This window comes from Taudactylus pleione, unplaced genomic scaffold, assembly GCF_031769625.1.
Source record: "Taudactylus pleione unplaced genomic scaffold, aTauple2 ptg000199l, whole genome shotgun sequence".
In the NCBI taxonomy this organism is placed as follows: domain Eukaryota; kingdom Metazoa; phylum Chordata; class Amphibia; order Anura; family Myobatrachidae; genus Taudactylus; species Taudactylus pleione.
The window spans coordinates 6,835,596-6,851,962 of NW_028284601.1; the positions used below are offsets into that span (position 1 = coordinate 6,835,596).

The 16,367-nt window shown below is 46.0% G+C and overlaps 1 protein-coding gene across 5 annotated transcripts in view; it reads right to left on the reverse strand.

Annotated features, from left to right (window-relative positions):
- BICRA (BRD4 interacting chromatin remodeling complex associated protein) overlaps positions 1 to 14,316 on the reverse strand; it is an 80,608-nt gene extending 66,292 nt beyond the window's left edge. For 2 of the 5 annotated variants that reach the window (XM_088477076.1, XM_088477078.1), the window contains exons 1-2: positions 14,228 to 14,316; positions 13,747 to 13,823 (exon numbers count right to left, since the gene is read on the reverse strand). The gene's annotated coding sequence lies outside the window, so the exon portion shown is untranslated. Of the gene's footprint in view, positions 1 to 13,746; positions 14,123 to 14,227 lie in introns of those variants that run through there. The other 3 variants (XM_088477075.1, XM_088477077.1, XM_088477079.1) reach the window with 2 other exon arrangements.
- Between the last annotated feature and the right edge of the window lie 2,051 nt (positions 14,317 to 16,367).

The window sequence follows — 16,367 nt, forward strand, 5'->3', positions numbered from 1 at the left end:
GCTGAGGACTGCAGACCGTACACGTGGGTCACCGCAGCGGTGACCCGTGCGCCTTACCTGATCCCTGTCGATCCGGCCACAGTCCAGGGATCCCCCAGAGCCCGGCTAGTACAGACTCTGGGGTCCCGCCATGATCCCCAGATCTGTACTGACGACACGGCGCCGGCGGGGTGTAGGAGCGGCAGCGTGGACGTCCACTGGACAGTGCAACGCTGCCACTCTGATGAGTGTCAAGTAAAAATAAAACTAAAAACTCAAAAAAAAGAATATAAGCTTAGGGGCTGCTAATTAGCCCCCCTGTGCAAATGGTGACCCGACTCCGGCCGGGCACCAACTCAAACTGAGGTGCCTGTGCCTCGGGGGTGGGGTATAGGTGAGGATGGACCCAGTGCACCCTGGGAGCTAAAGCTTTAACTGTGTGGTGCCCGTGGATCCAGATCCAGCTATACCCCAAGGTCAACCCTGTGGACCCTGAAGTAGAAATGCACTTTACCGCTACGAAGCCCTGTACATTAGTCGCAGTAAACTGCATCTCCTGGCTTAAAAGCCAGGCAACTGAACAGCTCTGAGCGCTTGCTCCAAGAGCTTAACAAACTTGCACTGAATTTAATCCGTAGCCATAGAGCAGTGTTTCCCAACCCACGATCCTCAAGGCACATTAACAGTCCAGGTTTTAGGGACATCCATGCTTGAGCACAGATGGTAAAAATCAAAGTAACTGCAGTACTAATTAAGACACTTGTGCTCAAATATGGCCATCCTTAAAACCTGGACTGTTAGTGTGCCTTGAGGACCGTGGTTGGGAACCCCTGCAATAGAGTATAGTGATCAGTACTATGCACTGGATCTCCAGGACACAGAGAAGTAGTGATATCACTGTATACATTACTAGTAATCCCTCACATAGGGCGGTATTCAATTGTTTTGGCGCACCGACTTCCCCAGTCTAAAGTGACGGGAGATCGCAGGGCGCTATTCAATTGATGCCGATTATCGCCCTAATTGCACCCATAGAGGTCAGGTTTAGCCGCATAAAACAGCTACACCTGATCAAACTGCTGGGCGTAATCGAGAAAAGCGCTGTTTGGGTCACTTTTCGCGCATTTCAGCTCAAACACCCCCATGGGGTGCGAGCTGAAATGCTGGTGCCGGCAGGTGATCGCGCCCAACAGGAGCAACAATTGAATAGCTCCGTCGGGTGCAAAGGGGGTCTCAAACAATCGAATTCCGCCCCTAGAGTATAGTGATCAGATCTATACACCAGATCACCAGGACACAGAGAGGTAGTGATATTACTGTATACATCACTGGTAACATCTCACCTACAGTATAGTGATCAGATCTATACACCAGATCACCAGGACACAGAGAGGTAGTGATATCACTGTATATATCACTGGTAACATCCCACCTACAGTATAGTGATCAGATCTATACACCAGATCACCAGGACACAGAGACGTAGTAATATCACTGTATACATCACTGGTAACATCTCACCTACAGTATAGTGATCAGATCTATACACCAGATCACCAGGACACAGAGAGGTAGTGATATCACTGTGTACATCACTGGTAACATCTCACCTACAGTATAGTAATCAGATCTATACACCAGATCTCCAGGACACACAGAGGTAGTGATATCACTGTATATATCACTGGTAACATCTCACCTACAGTATAGTGATCAGATCTATACACCAGATCACCAGGACACAGAGAGGTAGTGATATCACTGAATACATCAAGGCTCGACCAATCCCGGGGGCCAGGTCGCCATGGTTACCAGATTTTGCTGCCTGGCTACCAGATTTTGCAGTGAGGGAGGAAGCAGATCCTCATCAGCTCTGGCGGAGATTCATATCTATAGTATTGCGGTGTTCATATCATGAACAGGAGTGCATGTGCCGAGTGTCGCCTGCGGTGACTACTGTGCCTGTCCCAGCCTGTGCTGACGACTCCTCTCCATCCTGGCCTGCTCTGATCCCTGCTGTCTGTCCCAGTCTACGCTGATCCTCCTGTACGTCCCAGCTGTCTACTGTCTCCTATCTCCGGCTGCATAGAGCTCTCCGGTAGTAGGGTCTATGCGTGGCCAGGGATTGTGGAGCAGTTTCAGAGGGATAGTGGTGTGACCATGAGGGGAGGGGGGATTTGTTGCACTTTCTGGCACCATTGTTTTATGTGAAATGTGGTCCGTTATTACTGGAGGGTGGGGGGTGGAGCAGGGGAGCTGTGCAGACCGGTGAGGAGGTCCATTCAACTATGACCATTTTGTGGACTAGTATAGGGTGTATAACAGTTGCATAACACACAGAGCTGTGCTACTCACTCGCTCCTGTAATTTTTTTTGAGGGGGAACGGTGGTCTGGCTCCTACACTTTCATCCTGGCTCCTAGATTTTAGGAAAATTTGTCAAGCCCTGATATACATCAATGGTAACATTTCACCTAGAGCAGTGGTTCTCAAACTAGGTCCTCAGGACCCCATACAGGTCACGTTTTCCAGGTCACTCAGCAGGAGCACAGGTGTATTCATTACTCACTGACACATTTTAAAGATCCACAGGTGGAGTGAATTAGTTAATTTGCGATTCTGTGAGATCTGGAAAACATGCACTGTGTGGGGTCCTGAGGACGGAGTTTGAGAACCTGTGACCTAGAGTATAGTGATCAGATCTATAGACCAGATATCCAGGACACAGAGAGGAAGTGATATCACTGTATACATCACTGGTAACATCTCACCTAGAGTATAGTGATCAGGGGCGAAATGCACTAATACTTACCGCCTAACACCGCCGGACATTGCAATTGTACAGATCGCATATGCACTAACTGCATAAGGGACACTATTAAACCTGGGGGCACTGCATAAAGGGCCAGTCTGGGGGCACTGCATGAGGGACACTATTAAACCTGGGGGCACTGCATAAGGGGCCAGTCTGGGGGCACTGCATGAGGGACACTATTAAATCTGGGAGTACTGCATAAGGGGCCATCCGGGGGTGCACTGCATAAGGGACACTATTAAACCTGGGGGCACTGCATAAGGGGCCAGCCTGGGGGCACTGCATGAGCGGCCAGCCTGGGGGCACTGCATGAGGGGCCAGCCTGGGGGCACTGCATGAGGGGCCAGCCTGGGGGCACTGCATGAGGGGCCAGCCTGGGGGCACTGCATGAGGGGCCAGCCTGGGGGCACTGCATGAGGGGCCACTACTTCAGCCTGGGGGCAATGCATAAGGGGCCAGTCTAGGGGCACTGCATAAGGGGCCACTCTGGGGGCTCCGCATAGGGCCACTACTTCAGCCAGGGGGCAATGCATAAGGGGCCAATCTGGGAGCACTGCATAAGGGGCCAATCTGGGGGCACTATTTAAGCCTTGGGGCACTACTACAGCCAGGGGGCAAAGCATAAGGGCAAAGTTAAAATACAGGGGGCAATGCATAAAGGGGAAAACTACAGGGGGCACTGTATAATGGGCACTTTTGATTTCTGCTCGCACCCTCCTGAGGTGACAGCAGAAATCCAACTAAAGTGCCGGCCGTGATGCTGTTTTACAGCTTAGCGCGGTGCTAATTGCATGCCGAGCAGCACTTAAGCCAGAAAATGCTGGTTCTCGCGACTAAACACCCTGCTTTAGTTGCCCTGACCGCCATACTCCGACTTAAGTGCCTCTAGTCGGACCTAACAGCGCACCATGCACTTAAGTCGGGAGATGCAGGCACAGCGCCTAGGACAATTCACGTTACTGTGTCTAAAGTGCCGGCCACGTTGCTGATAGCGCACGTGCTAAGCCTGAAACTAGCATTGCCGCACTAGTTTAGTTGGATTTCTGCTCGCACCTCAGGAGGGAGCGAGCCGAAATCCTCTAGTCGCCGATTAACAGCGCTGTCAATTGATTAGCTCCCGGAACTTATTCCCAAAGCTATTCAACATCGCATTTAATTGAAATCCCCCCCCCCCCCATAGAGAGATAGCGATATCACTGCATACATCTCTTATACCAAACTTCCATTCCACCCTACCCTACGGTAGATTTCTACATGTCAATAAAATTTAATGAACTGCCCATAAAATTACCAACAACTGTATTTCAAAATACTGTAATATCTACATTGTGGCATGATCTATAATAAGTCAGGTCACTTTATAGTTCTCAAAGATCTAAGAGACCAGACTGTGGGTACAACCAGTAGGTACAAAGTACCTATGGGGCTAATGAACAGGCCTGTGGTAACAGAGCCAGTGATTAGAGCAAGGAAGAGGCATATGGGGGGAGATTTAATAAAGCTTGGAAAGAGATACAATTGGAGATAAATAGCACCAACCAATCAGCTCCCAACTTTCACTTTACAGGCTGTGTTTGAAAAATGACAGGAGCTGATTGGTTGGTGTTATTTATCTCTAATTTTATCTCTCTCCCAGCTTTATTAAATCTCCCCCATGGTCACAGAACTAATAGGCAAGCAACATGGTAAGGATAAAAACACCAAGATATCAGGTCAAGACAACTGACCTGGTGGTCACAGTGAGGAATACACAGAACCAATGCATAGTGTGGCATGCCTAACACAAAGGAACAACTATGAGGGCTCATTACAAAAAAAACCCCAAAAAGGACAATACAGGAGGCATGGAAGGGCACAAGCAGAACTAAGGGCCAAGTTGGGAGGCACATATCAGAACACAAACCACCAAGGGATAAGACGGGGGGCCACTTGACAGCACAAATACTGTAGAACCATGGGAAAAGACGCAAGTCAGGGACAAGACAAATCAGCTTGCACAGAACCAAGGGACAGGCTGAACAGGTCATCATGCACAGAACCAAAGTACAAGATGAGCGGTATATGTCCGTACACACCTAACCAAGGGACAAGAGAAGCGGTGTAGGTCAGGACGCAACGACTGGTAGTACAGGTCATTACACAAATAACCAGACGGGTGACACAGCATGGCATATGCAGACTGGAGAAGCAGGTCTGCAGGAAAAGGGCGGCACACACAATCCAAAAATGCAGGCCTACAGTCAAGGCCAGAACCAAGAAATACTTGGGGGTACACAGCGATATATACTACAATTACATAACGATCCATACAGAGGGTACTATTACCACTGAGAATTTGCTGGAAATATACGGTCCCGGGCCACATACAATGATTTCAATTCTTAATTTAAAAAGTGTTTATTCTCCAAAACCGTCATTGTTCCTGCAATACATATAATGCCTATGTCATTTTACCACACACAAATAAATATCACTAAGCCACTGCAGCTATACCGACAGAAAATGTTGCCATAAAGAAGTCCTGGCATTCCATGTCTGGGTCTGTGCAGCTTCTGAGATCCTGCAATGTATGCCTTTACATTTATTGACATGACAGAATCCAGCCACCACACGTGATTATCCAGGGCATGTAGTAGAACCCTGAGCACATACCACATCATACACACACACACACACACACACACAATACATATACATCATACTGTATAAACACGCAGTACCGACTAAACAATTCAGCTACATTATGGACGCAGCAGACTCCATGAGGGCGATTCGATTGTAAGTACCGGCAGCTGTCAGTGCCGGGTGCCTGACGGAGCAATTCAATTGTTGTTCTGTTCCGGTGTGAACAGCTGCCGGCATTTCTGCCCGACTCTCCTGCGAAGGCGGGCAGTAATGTGTAGTTTGGGCGTCCTAACCAGGATTTTAGCCAGGTTTAGCCTTTTTACGCAGCTAAACCCGGTCTAATTGGGTGCGACAAGCGCAGTAAATTAATGGGCGCCTAAAAACAATTGAATTGTAATCATTGGGTGCCCATTGATTAGTCAGAGGGGGGGCAGTCAATTGTTTTGTCTGTAACTAATGGGCGTCCGACTGAGCAATTCAATTGCTTCTCCGATCGGAAGAGAGTGCCGCAGGCACCCTTTATTTCTGTAGGAAATGGACCTCAGACTGCACACCTTGAACATATATATATACATAATTGGAGGTGCTACCTGTGGAGACAATTGATATATGCACAAAAAGAAGAAATACAGGTGCTCAACTCCTGCAAATATTTAGACTGTGTAGTGCAGCTCTGGTTCATTTTTGGGGCGTGGATCCCCCTGGATTGCTTTGGTTGATCTGTTTCAGGGCACCGCTTTATAACACATTTTTCCTTTATAACACATTTTAACCCTTCACTGTTTATTATATATGTACCTCCCTTTTTTATTTTCATTCTTTATATGCAGCAGTGGCTGCTCTTAACTATCTCTTTACACTGCACTTCTCTAACTATGGCGGTGCCCTGGGGCGGCTTAGCTGGGCCAGTTTGGAGGTGTCTTGCGCTCTGGATTTGAACCTTAGTATGTTAGGGACCTACCCGACAGAGGTTACCCGGATGTGGTGGGTAGGCCCATAACCTTGGCCAAGATTATGCCAAAAACCTTTATTCATTGCAAAAATGTATTTATTTATATACAATCAGTTAATTTGGAGTTGAGCACCCTTTATTTCTGCTCACACCGTCCTGGGGTGGCAAGCAGAAATCGTTGAAAAGTCCATCTTTTGTGTGCCTAAACGGCATTTTCCTTGTTGCGCCCAGTACTTTAAACAAGTTTGCACGCTTTATGCGGCGAAACCCAGTGAACTTGGTTAAGTAATGGGCAGTTGCACCCAAGGGCATAACGACCGAATACCGGCCAATGGGGGCCCATTACTTACGGGAGCTCAAAAACAATTGAATCGTGCCAAAAAGAGCCAAAGTAGAACTGGGAGTACAATGGGCATGAATTACTCAAAACAATTGCACAGAAAAATAGTGTATTTCCGTACATACGCGGACTTGTACGTTTAAGCATCAGCGGCATATCCTCCTGGTTTATTATAAGGCATAATTAGTACAGGTCTGCATGAGACTCACTTGTGTAAATATTGCTCTACTAAACTTTGCCTACAATGAGAATGTCCCCTCGCTCCCAAGTTCCACCTCTCAGACAGTAAAGTTTCACATATACAAATGGGGGCGATTAAATTAAGTGTAAGGTGAATAGCGCTGGGAAGTTAGTCCTGGGAGATATTCAATTCACCTCACTGTTTAGTCTGACTTAAGTCGAAGAATGCCAGTTCTCGCGCCTTAACCTGGGTGTTTAGTCGCGAGAATATGCATTCTCCGATTAAAGTGTCGGCCGCGAGGCAGTTAGCGCCGTGTTAAGCCAGAACACAGCCTCGTGGCCGGCACTTTCGTCAGATTTCTTCTCACACCCTCAGGAGGGTGCGAGAAGAAATCCTTTAGGCTTAACATCGTGGTCAATTGAATATCTCCATCTCCGGGACCTCTTTCCCGGGGCTATACAACATTACCATTAATTGAATTCCCCCCAAGGTGTGGGTCTGCATAGACGTCTATACGTATGTTCACTTTCTAAGGACGTGTAGCATAAATTCACGTAAATTACACAAATGAGCCCAGGTTCAAATCGCCAGCCTCCAAATATGTCACAATTCACACAAATTATGGAAAAACACAGAACGCTCTATATTTACATAGAGCCGCAGAGCGCACAAATGATGTACACAGGCAGTCCTGGCTCTATAAATCTCATATTGCACCATATCGACACACAGGGGCCGAATAAATTAAACATGAGGTCCCAGCTATAGCCTTGTGTGATGTGCTTGTGCACAGATTTTCAGCAATTGCGGTACATGAACACATTACACAAGCAAAAGTCAGCGATGTTTATTAAACATCCTATGGAGACATACTGTAAACTGTTACAACGGGAGATCACACTTAATTGAATCAGCCCCATATAGAGCCCAGAGGTCATACAGAAATAGAATACAGACTCCACAATTCACACATCATATTATACAGACGCTGCTGAATCTCTCACTCATACATCAATTAATAGACACTAAGAGGGCAATTTGATTGTTTTTATTGCGGCACTTTCCTAATCAGCGCCCGATGGAGCAATTCAATGGTTGCTCTGTTCGGGCGCGAATAGCCGCAGGAGCACACATTTCATCTCACACCTTCCTGAGGTGGCAAGCAGAAATGTGCGATAAGTCCTTGTTTTGGGCGCGCTAACAAGGACTTTAGACTGGTTTAGCCGTTTGACACCGGGTCTCATTGGGCGTGACAATGGGCACCCAAAAACAACTGAATTGCTCCGTCGACACCCATTAATTAGCGTATCCAAAAAAACAATTGCATCCCCCCCTAAGTACAGATTCAGATACACCTGTCACAACCCGTGCAGTTCTTCTATCCTGCCTGGGGTGTCGCTCTCTGCTCTGGTGCTTCTAGCACACTCTGCTGATACAACAAACTGCTGAGGTTAAGCAGTTTGTGGGCTAGAAGCACCAGAGCAGAGAGCAACACCCCAGACAGGAAAGAGGAACTGCATGGGTTCTAACAGGTGCTGGGTGCTAGAATGAAGACTACATACTACAAGAATACAATACAGACTCTACAATTGACACATACTGTAAGATACACAAAATGTTATACAGACACACAATCCACACAATATAATTTGTACATGATATCTATGAAACCCTGTTCTCTCACACATAGCCTAATTAACTGGGTTTTTGCTGGTGCATGTACACCAACCCGGGTCTAGACTATGGGCTCAATTCAATTGACCGCAAATTAAATAGTGCCGGGAGGGAGATCCTGGAGCTATTCAATTCTGCTCGCAGTTAGGTCAGGGAATGTCCGTTCTCCCGCCCCTCGCATCTTAAACAGGGTGTTTAGTCGCAAGAACGGGCATTCTCCGACTAAACTTCCCGGTGCGATGGTGTTTTCCCGGCACTAAGGGCAGGAAACAGCATCGCGCCAGTACTTTAGTCGGATTTCTGCTCGCACCCCTGGAGGAGTGTGAGAAGAAATCCTTAGCAGCGCGATTGAATCTCCCGGAGCGATTTCATTTGCAATCAATTGAATCGAGCCCTATGTGTGAAAGGGGCCAACCCGGGTCGGAGTCCCCCACCCTGCTCGGTAGCAGGTTTATTCCTGGGTCCAATCCGGTTCGCCTTTTGTGTGAATTGGATAACCCCTAAAAGGCTCTCATATGCCGGCTCAGTGGCGTTTGGAGAGGACATCATCTCCAAGCGTCCACTGCCAGACAGAAGACCTGGGTCCGGTGTGAAGGGTGGATGGGGGTAAGCACAGGAAATTCTCTGGAATCAACCATGGATATCTTTAAAACCTGGGCGACTATTAGGGTGCCTTGACAATCAAGTATGGGGGGGGGAACATACACACATATACATAATGTCAGCAATTCCTATTCAAAAAAAATTTATGCAAATGGAATTTAATGAGGAAAAAGGTCCAATCTGACATCTAAAAAGTGACAGGTATTTTACACTGACTAGTAGCACTTATAAAATCTCAGCTTTACTGGTTGGAAGCTGTCACAATAGCATCTCTCAAAGTCAGGAGCACAGAGATAATGCTATTACAGAAATGCATACTGTAGATTGTTGTAAAAGTGAGACATGCAGAGGCAAAAAAAATAAAATAAAAATCTACTGTGGGATGTCACAGGCAGAAATACTCGATATAAATATGGCAACATGCAGGCAATAACAATAGAAAAGTATAGTACAGTCCACCTTCTACAATTAATGTTTTTGATCGTATCTTTGCAAAAAAAAAAAAAAAAGATAACCGAATACATCAGATGCTACCACCCACAATGCGCTACCAGTAACACCTAAACAACACTGTCACTTTTAGAATAGGATAATGGAAGGTACATTACACACAATGGGGGTAATTCAGTTCAAAGCTATGTGCCAGCGGGCATCACGGCGATGCCCGCATGCGCATATATTGGCTATTAAATGGTAGTGCTGACATTGCAAGTTTTCCCTTGCACTACCATAAATGGCCGTTGTGTGTTCGCAACCAAGCATCGCCACGATGCCCGCCGGCACATTGCTTTGAATTGGGGCAGCACAGACGGTGTAATGGTTAGCATTACTGCCTCACAGCACTGAGGTCATGGGTTCAATTCCCACCACGGCCCTACCTGTGCGGAGTTTGTATATTCTCCCTGTGCTTGCGTGGGTTTTCTCCGGGTACTCCGGTTTCCTCCCACACTCCAAAAATATATTCGTAGGTTAATTAGCTCCCAACACAAATTAACCCTAGTGTGTATGTGCGTGTACATGTGGTAGGGAATATAGATTGTAAGCTCCACTGGGGCAGGGACTGAATGGTCAAATATTCTCTGTAAAGCGCTGCGGAATATGTGTGCGCTGTATAAATAACTGGTAATAATAAAAATTGAAATACCCCAAAGTCTGCCCTCCACAGCACAGGAGTTTACTATGCGGTCAACATTCAATAGGTGTAGAGTGAGTATGCGGACATTACAATGCCGTCGCCGGGATCCCGAACGAGTTTATTGAGCTTTACAGCATTTAACCTGTGCAGGCGATATAATTTTAAACTTGCCGCTTATCGGCATATTTAAAGTCCTAACACTGGTAAAATGCTGTAAAGATCATTAAACCTGTGTCGGGATCTGGGTATGAGGGCAGCATACTCCCTGTACACATAGTGAGTGTCTATCCCCTGTCCCCAGCCCATGGGTTATGCTGTGTCTACGTATATGGAGTTTTTATGTTCTCCCTGTGTTTATTCCAACAGTTCAACTGGAAGGTTAATTGGTTTCTAACAAAACAGACCCTTGTGAGTGTGTATTATCTCATTTAAATATATATATTCACCTGTGTATGTTTGTTGTAAGAGGCTTATGGGAGATGTGTCAAAACTTCTAAATAGTGGAGAAGTTGCCCATAGTAACCAATCACTTCTACCCATCATTTTAAAGAATGTACTTGATAAATGCTAGCTATAAGTTGATTGGTTGCTATTGGCAACTTTTTCACTCTTTAGAAGCTTGATACATCTCCTGTCTTAAGGTGCGTACACACTGGGCGATTAAAGTGGACGACTGAACGATAACGATATCGTTATCGTTCAGTCGTCCACTTTATCGTCCATGTTTAACACAAAAAAGATGAACGATGACGACGACGCGCGTTCCCGCGGGTCGTTCGTCATCCTCGTTCATCGGGCTGACATGCAGGCCAACCTGACGACCTCGTCAGGTTGCTGCATGTCAGGGAATGGGTGAGAGAGCCCGGCGCTGAACGATATCGCTAATGATATCGTTCAGCGGCTGTGCTCAATGTCATGAACGACATTGAGCACAGCCTGCCGGGGACACACTAGACGATATCGCTCAGGGAGCATATCGTCTAGTGTGTATGCACCATTAGACTGTAAGGGGGGAGTTATCTGCGATGTGCTGCCATGTTTGCCTGGGCACACACTGCGATAGAATATAGTAGCCCAGCTTCGCTCATATTGCTGCACAACTCTACGGGGTGCAAAGGAAAACTGGTGGTGTGGGTGGTACAAAGTGCCAACGTTCCGACCGATCTAGCAGCACCATCAGCTGGAAATTAATTACCCCACTGGGGCAGGGACTGATGTAAATGATTCTGTATTCTTAGAATATAAGCTCTTATGAGCAGGGCCCTCTACCCTCTTGTGCTTCTCCCTACTTTAGTTTCATCTACTCCTTACTCCCCACTAGGGCACCTAACACTTGGTTGCTTATGCTCTGTTGCTTATCTGGGTGTTATGGTCGCTAATATAGCAATATATATTATCCATGTCCTGGTCCTGTATTGTATTGTGTTGTTCTGTAAGTCGCTTGTCTACAACTTGTTTATGTACTTTGTAAGGCGCTGCGGAAAACATATGTGGTGCCATATAAATAATAACAATAATAATTCTCTGAACAACACTGTATAATAGGATAGGCTCTATATAATCAATAATAATAATAATAATAATAATATGAACGGTTTAAATAATGGAGAGGGTAGAAGTATCAAAGCACATCGTTTGCAGTCCTCCATTTTTCATATCAGCAGAATCTATCACTTCCACATCTTATTCAGATAAAACTTTTCATTCAATCACATAATTCCAAAGACAACACTAAACGGACACAAATCAGCGCGAGAGTACAGCAACAATGATGATACAGTATATGGACACTTGGGGCTAAGTCCAACGGCTCAGACCCAGGTATGTTTAGTAGTGCACTGCTTTGTCCTTATATGAACTTTAGACACCCCCCCCCCCCCCCCCACAAGTACATTATTTCTGACCAATGTATGCACCACAAATCACCAGCTCACAATTGTCACAACACCCCCAACTCGCAATCCTCATACACTCACCTTAATATACCAGTGATATAGTTTTATCATTATTTGCCTTAGTGACAGAGTGCCAACATATACTGTAACAACGTTCAGTAATGAATGTACATGAAAGTGAAACAGAAGGAAGAATGGGGCAGCCTGAGTTTTTATGCTATCAACACACAAAAATACAAGAGAATCACAGTAGGCCACAACAACAAAACGATAGCATAGCGGTTTATAACAGATACGAAAACCACACACTTTCATCTAAAAGAAAATCATTTTGATGCAACTCAAAAGGGAAATAGATTGATTCTCTTCCTATAAATGGCACTTCACCTTAATAGTGCATTAGCTTTTTATTTTATTTCTGATTCTATTTTTAGTATAATTTCCTCACACTCAGTAACTGGCTGTGATGCTGATGACGGCAACAAATACATCGATATGACATGTAAAAGAACCGCTATCACACCGAGACCAAAGACCCTGGGCTATCTCTCCAGCCCCCATACCAGACAGGTGATCAGAAAGTGATGGGGGTAACAGGGAAACCCCCCAGCCCCTTAACCCGTGTATGCAGCGCCTCCACCTTGCATTTTCCCCGCCACGGTTTTATTCAAATTAAAGAGTTAAAAACAGGATCACTGTGCAACAATCTGAAAACAAAAAGTAATGAGAGTGTTTGCAGCAAGTGCAGAGGGGACCTCTCCTCTTCCATCACCTAGGATCTCTGGGTACAGTGCAATGCCAAATGCCAGTGCAATCACAGCAATGGGTCAATTATGCCACTGGTACCCAATACAGAGCTTTATGTGGCTTTATACAGTCATGCTGATGGGTTTGCAGTGAGTGCAGAAGGGACCTCTCCTCTTCCATCACACAGGATCTCTGGGTACAGCGCAAAGCCAAGCGCCAATGCAATCACAGCAGTGGGCCCCCTGTGCCAACATTACCCAATAATAACCCCCCCCCCTCTCTTTATATATATATATCTCTCCATGGTGATGTGTTTCCAGTAAGGACCTCTCCTCTACCATTACTCACAGAATCTCTGAGAACAGTGCAATGCCAAGTGTCAATGCAATCACAGCAAATGGGCCCCTGTGCCCAATCTGTGTCTGTGTGTGTATAGTCAGGGTGATGTGTTTGCAATGCACAGAGTCGGCGTTAATAACAAGGCCACAGACAAGAGGACACACTCCCAGAGGGAGAGAGCACCCCCGTACATCCAGTGGGGGGGGGCCCCGGCCATCCTGCATCCCCTTCCATGCAAAGCCCCTTCCATCCTGCAGACGTGACAGGGAGAGCCCCTGATCTGAGATGGAGAGAGAGAGGGGGGTGAGATGCAGGAGAGCAGGGGGGGAAAGAGAGGGCTGGTGTTGGGTGCATGGGGGGGCTGGGTGCTCCCCCTCTTTCCCCATCCCCGGTGGTGAGGGTGCAGGTAAGGCAGACTTATACAGATTTAAAGAGAAATTGCTACAATTGTAACAAACTCACCGCGGTGTTTGAGCAGCAGTCGGCCCGGGGTCTCCAAGTCATCCCAGCACGGGCTCTCAATGCAGGACCCAAGTGGCCTAGACACATAGAGGGTTAGTGCAAAGCCTGATCCCAGCCGGCAGCCTCCTGTGCAGCAGAGGGGCGCACCCCTCCCCCTATAGCCCCATACACTCAGGGCAAACAGAAAAAATATAGAATAATAATGTAACTTTTTTTTAAGAATAAAAAAAGTGAGCGCAGAGGATTATTTATTTTATTATTTACTTCCCACTCATCTGTCCCCTCCCAGCTCTCTCCTCCTACCACACAATGGAATCCACCCAGAGAGGAAGGGCCGGGGGAGCCTGCTCGCTCGCTGCTCTCACATCACATTTGCATGCAAATAGCCCCCATACCTTTCCCTCCTAGCTGCAGTCACTTACTGACACACACTAGTCTCTGGGACATACTGAGTTTATAGTTAGGGGAGACACTGCCTTACCCAATGCTATTAGATAGTCCGTGTCTGAGAGTTCCCCGGCTGGAACTATATGCAAAATGTCAATTAAAGGGACGAGAACGTAAACTGCAGTATGTAATGAGACTCAGTAACCAGCACTCTCCAGGCATCTTCTCATCAAGTGATAACATTTATTTAGTAACAGATTACATTGCGCGTTATTTGAAAGTAAAGTTGTAGCAGAGCAAATATTTTTATATATAGCAAATCTAATTTTATATATACACACATATATATATATATATATATATATATATTCAGTTGCAAGGTTCTGTAGCTGGCTGACTTCAAGTCTCCATTTCACCTGGTTTAAATCACCCACAAAATGTGTGTAATTGATAGGGGCCCCGACTTAAAGAGATATCAATCGATCGATCGTATCTGTTTGATCGATTCAGGCTCCCGAAGAACCCAAATTAGCAGGATCGATAGAAGGATTTTTATCTTATGTTATTTGAGACATAAAACAAAGCACAGACTGCATTTTATGCCCTAACAGAAGTTTAGGGGGTAAATGTGGCGGTTTGTTAGTTGTGTTTTGTATTGCCGTTTTTTTTTGTTAATTTCCTGCTTAAAAATGGCGAGAAGCAGACGTTTTTGTAAACTACTTAGTAAATGTACCCCCTGGGTCTCACACGCATCCTTTTTTGTTTTGTAGTTTCCACATTTTGGAAAGCCTAAATATAAATCTGGCTCACATACAGCATGTAGGCTGTACTATTGCTGCAGTGGCTTGTTACTGATACAACGCGGATAATCCGCCCAGGATAACCACGCACGTTTTTTTCTGGCAACACATAGAAGTGCCAGCAAAAACTAACAGGGTTTTACTTCCAGTAATTACTCGCAATGCGAGCAGCCGCACATCACCAAAAGCACCTCACACTTATACCCCTTTTACACCGGAGCTAAAACCCGGGTTATTGCAGAGTTAACCCGGGCAGCTCCTGGTGTAAAAGGGGTGAGGGTTGGATCGCCGGGTCGTGTGACCCGGCAATCCAACCAGGTAAATAGCAGGGTTTAACATGGGAGTAACCATTGAAACCCTGCTGTGTGTACAGCGCACTCCGGGTCTTGATGACCTGCAGTGCGCTGCAAGCTGGCTGATTGGTCCGGCTTCAGTGACGCTTGGAGATGACGTCATCTCCAAGCGTCCACTTTCACGCCGGAAAAGCCGGGTCTATGCAGACCCGACTGCGGTGTGAGCGGTGCCGACTCGGAAATATCCCGAGTCGGCACCGGCTAAATTCCGGGTCTGATCCGGATAGGATCCTGTTCCATCTCCGGGTCAGACCCGGAATTTTGGTGGAAAAGGGGTATTAATTAAACCTGCCCCTAAAACTGTATACAGGGTGTATCCAGTTTATGCAGAACTTTGTTGCAAATGTATTGTATAGGTTTTAATAGGTTGTATAGTTCTCACAAATAACCAATTTATGTGTCCTAGTTTATATGTCTTTATCCTGAGTGAATGCCATTTTTATTACTACTGAGATTATTTTTATTATACATTTTTATTATTTATTATTATTATTATTATATAATGTGCCAATCTCTCCTGCCATGCTGAATTATTACTGTTATCGTTATTTGTAAACCGTTGCACAATGCTGTATATCTGTGTGTGTTTAGTATATGTTATGTATTCACTGTTATTCTATAGTTAAAGTCTGTTCACATCCTGCTTGTATTATATTGCTACACTGACTCGAGATTTCAATCCCTTCAATTTCCAGAATATAAGGACCTATTTGTGGTAATCTGCACAGGCAATGAAGAAGCCACCTAAAGCAGGGGTCCTAGCAAGAACCATTATAAACTGGTTCTGCCAGAGAGGCAACAACTTCTTCTGATTGGCTTAGGCTCGGGAGAAGTGGGTGGGCTTTTGCTGGCCACCCTGCTGGCCGATTGGGCGTGTTGAAAGTGATTGACCACCTTGTGTAATAATTAATCAAGGGGGAGGTGCAGAGGGTTTGTTTGTAAGTAACCATTGGTTGGATTTGAATGGCATAGCATCGTCTCTGTGACAGAGAGCTAGGATGGGCGCAGCTTTGGTGCGATAACATATATAAATTCAGAGCCTCTCTCTATGCTAGATCACAGTGCCTGTGACAACCCTAGA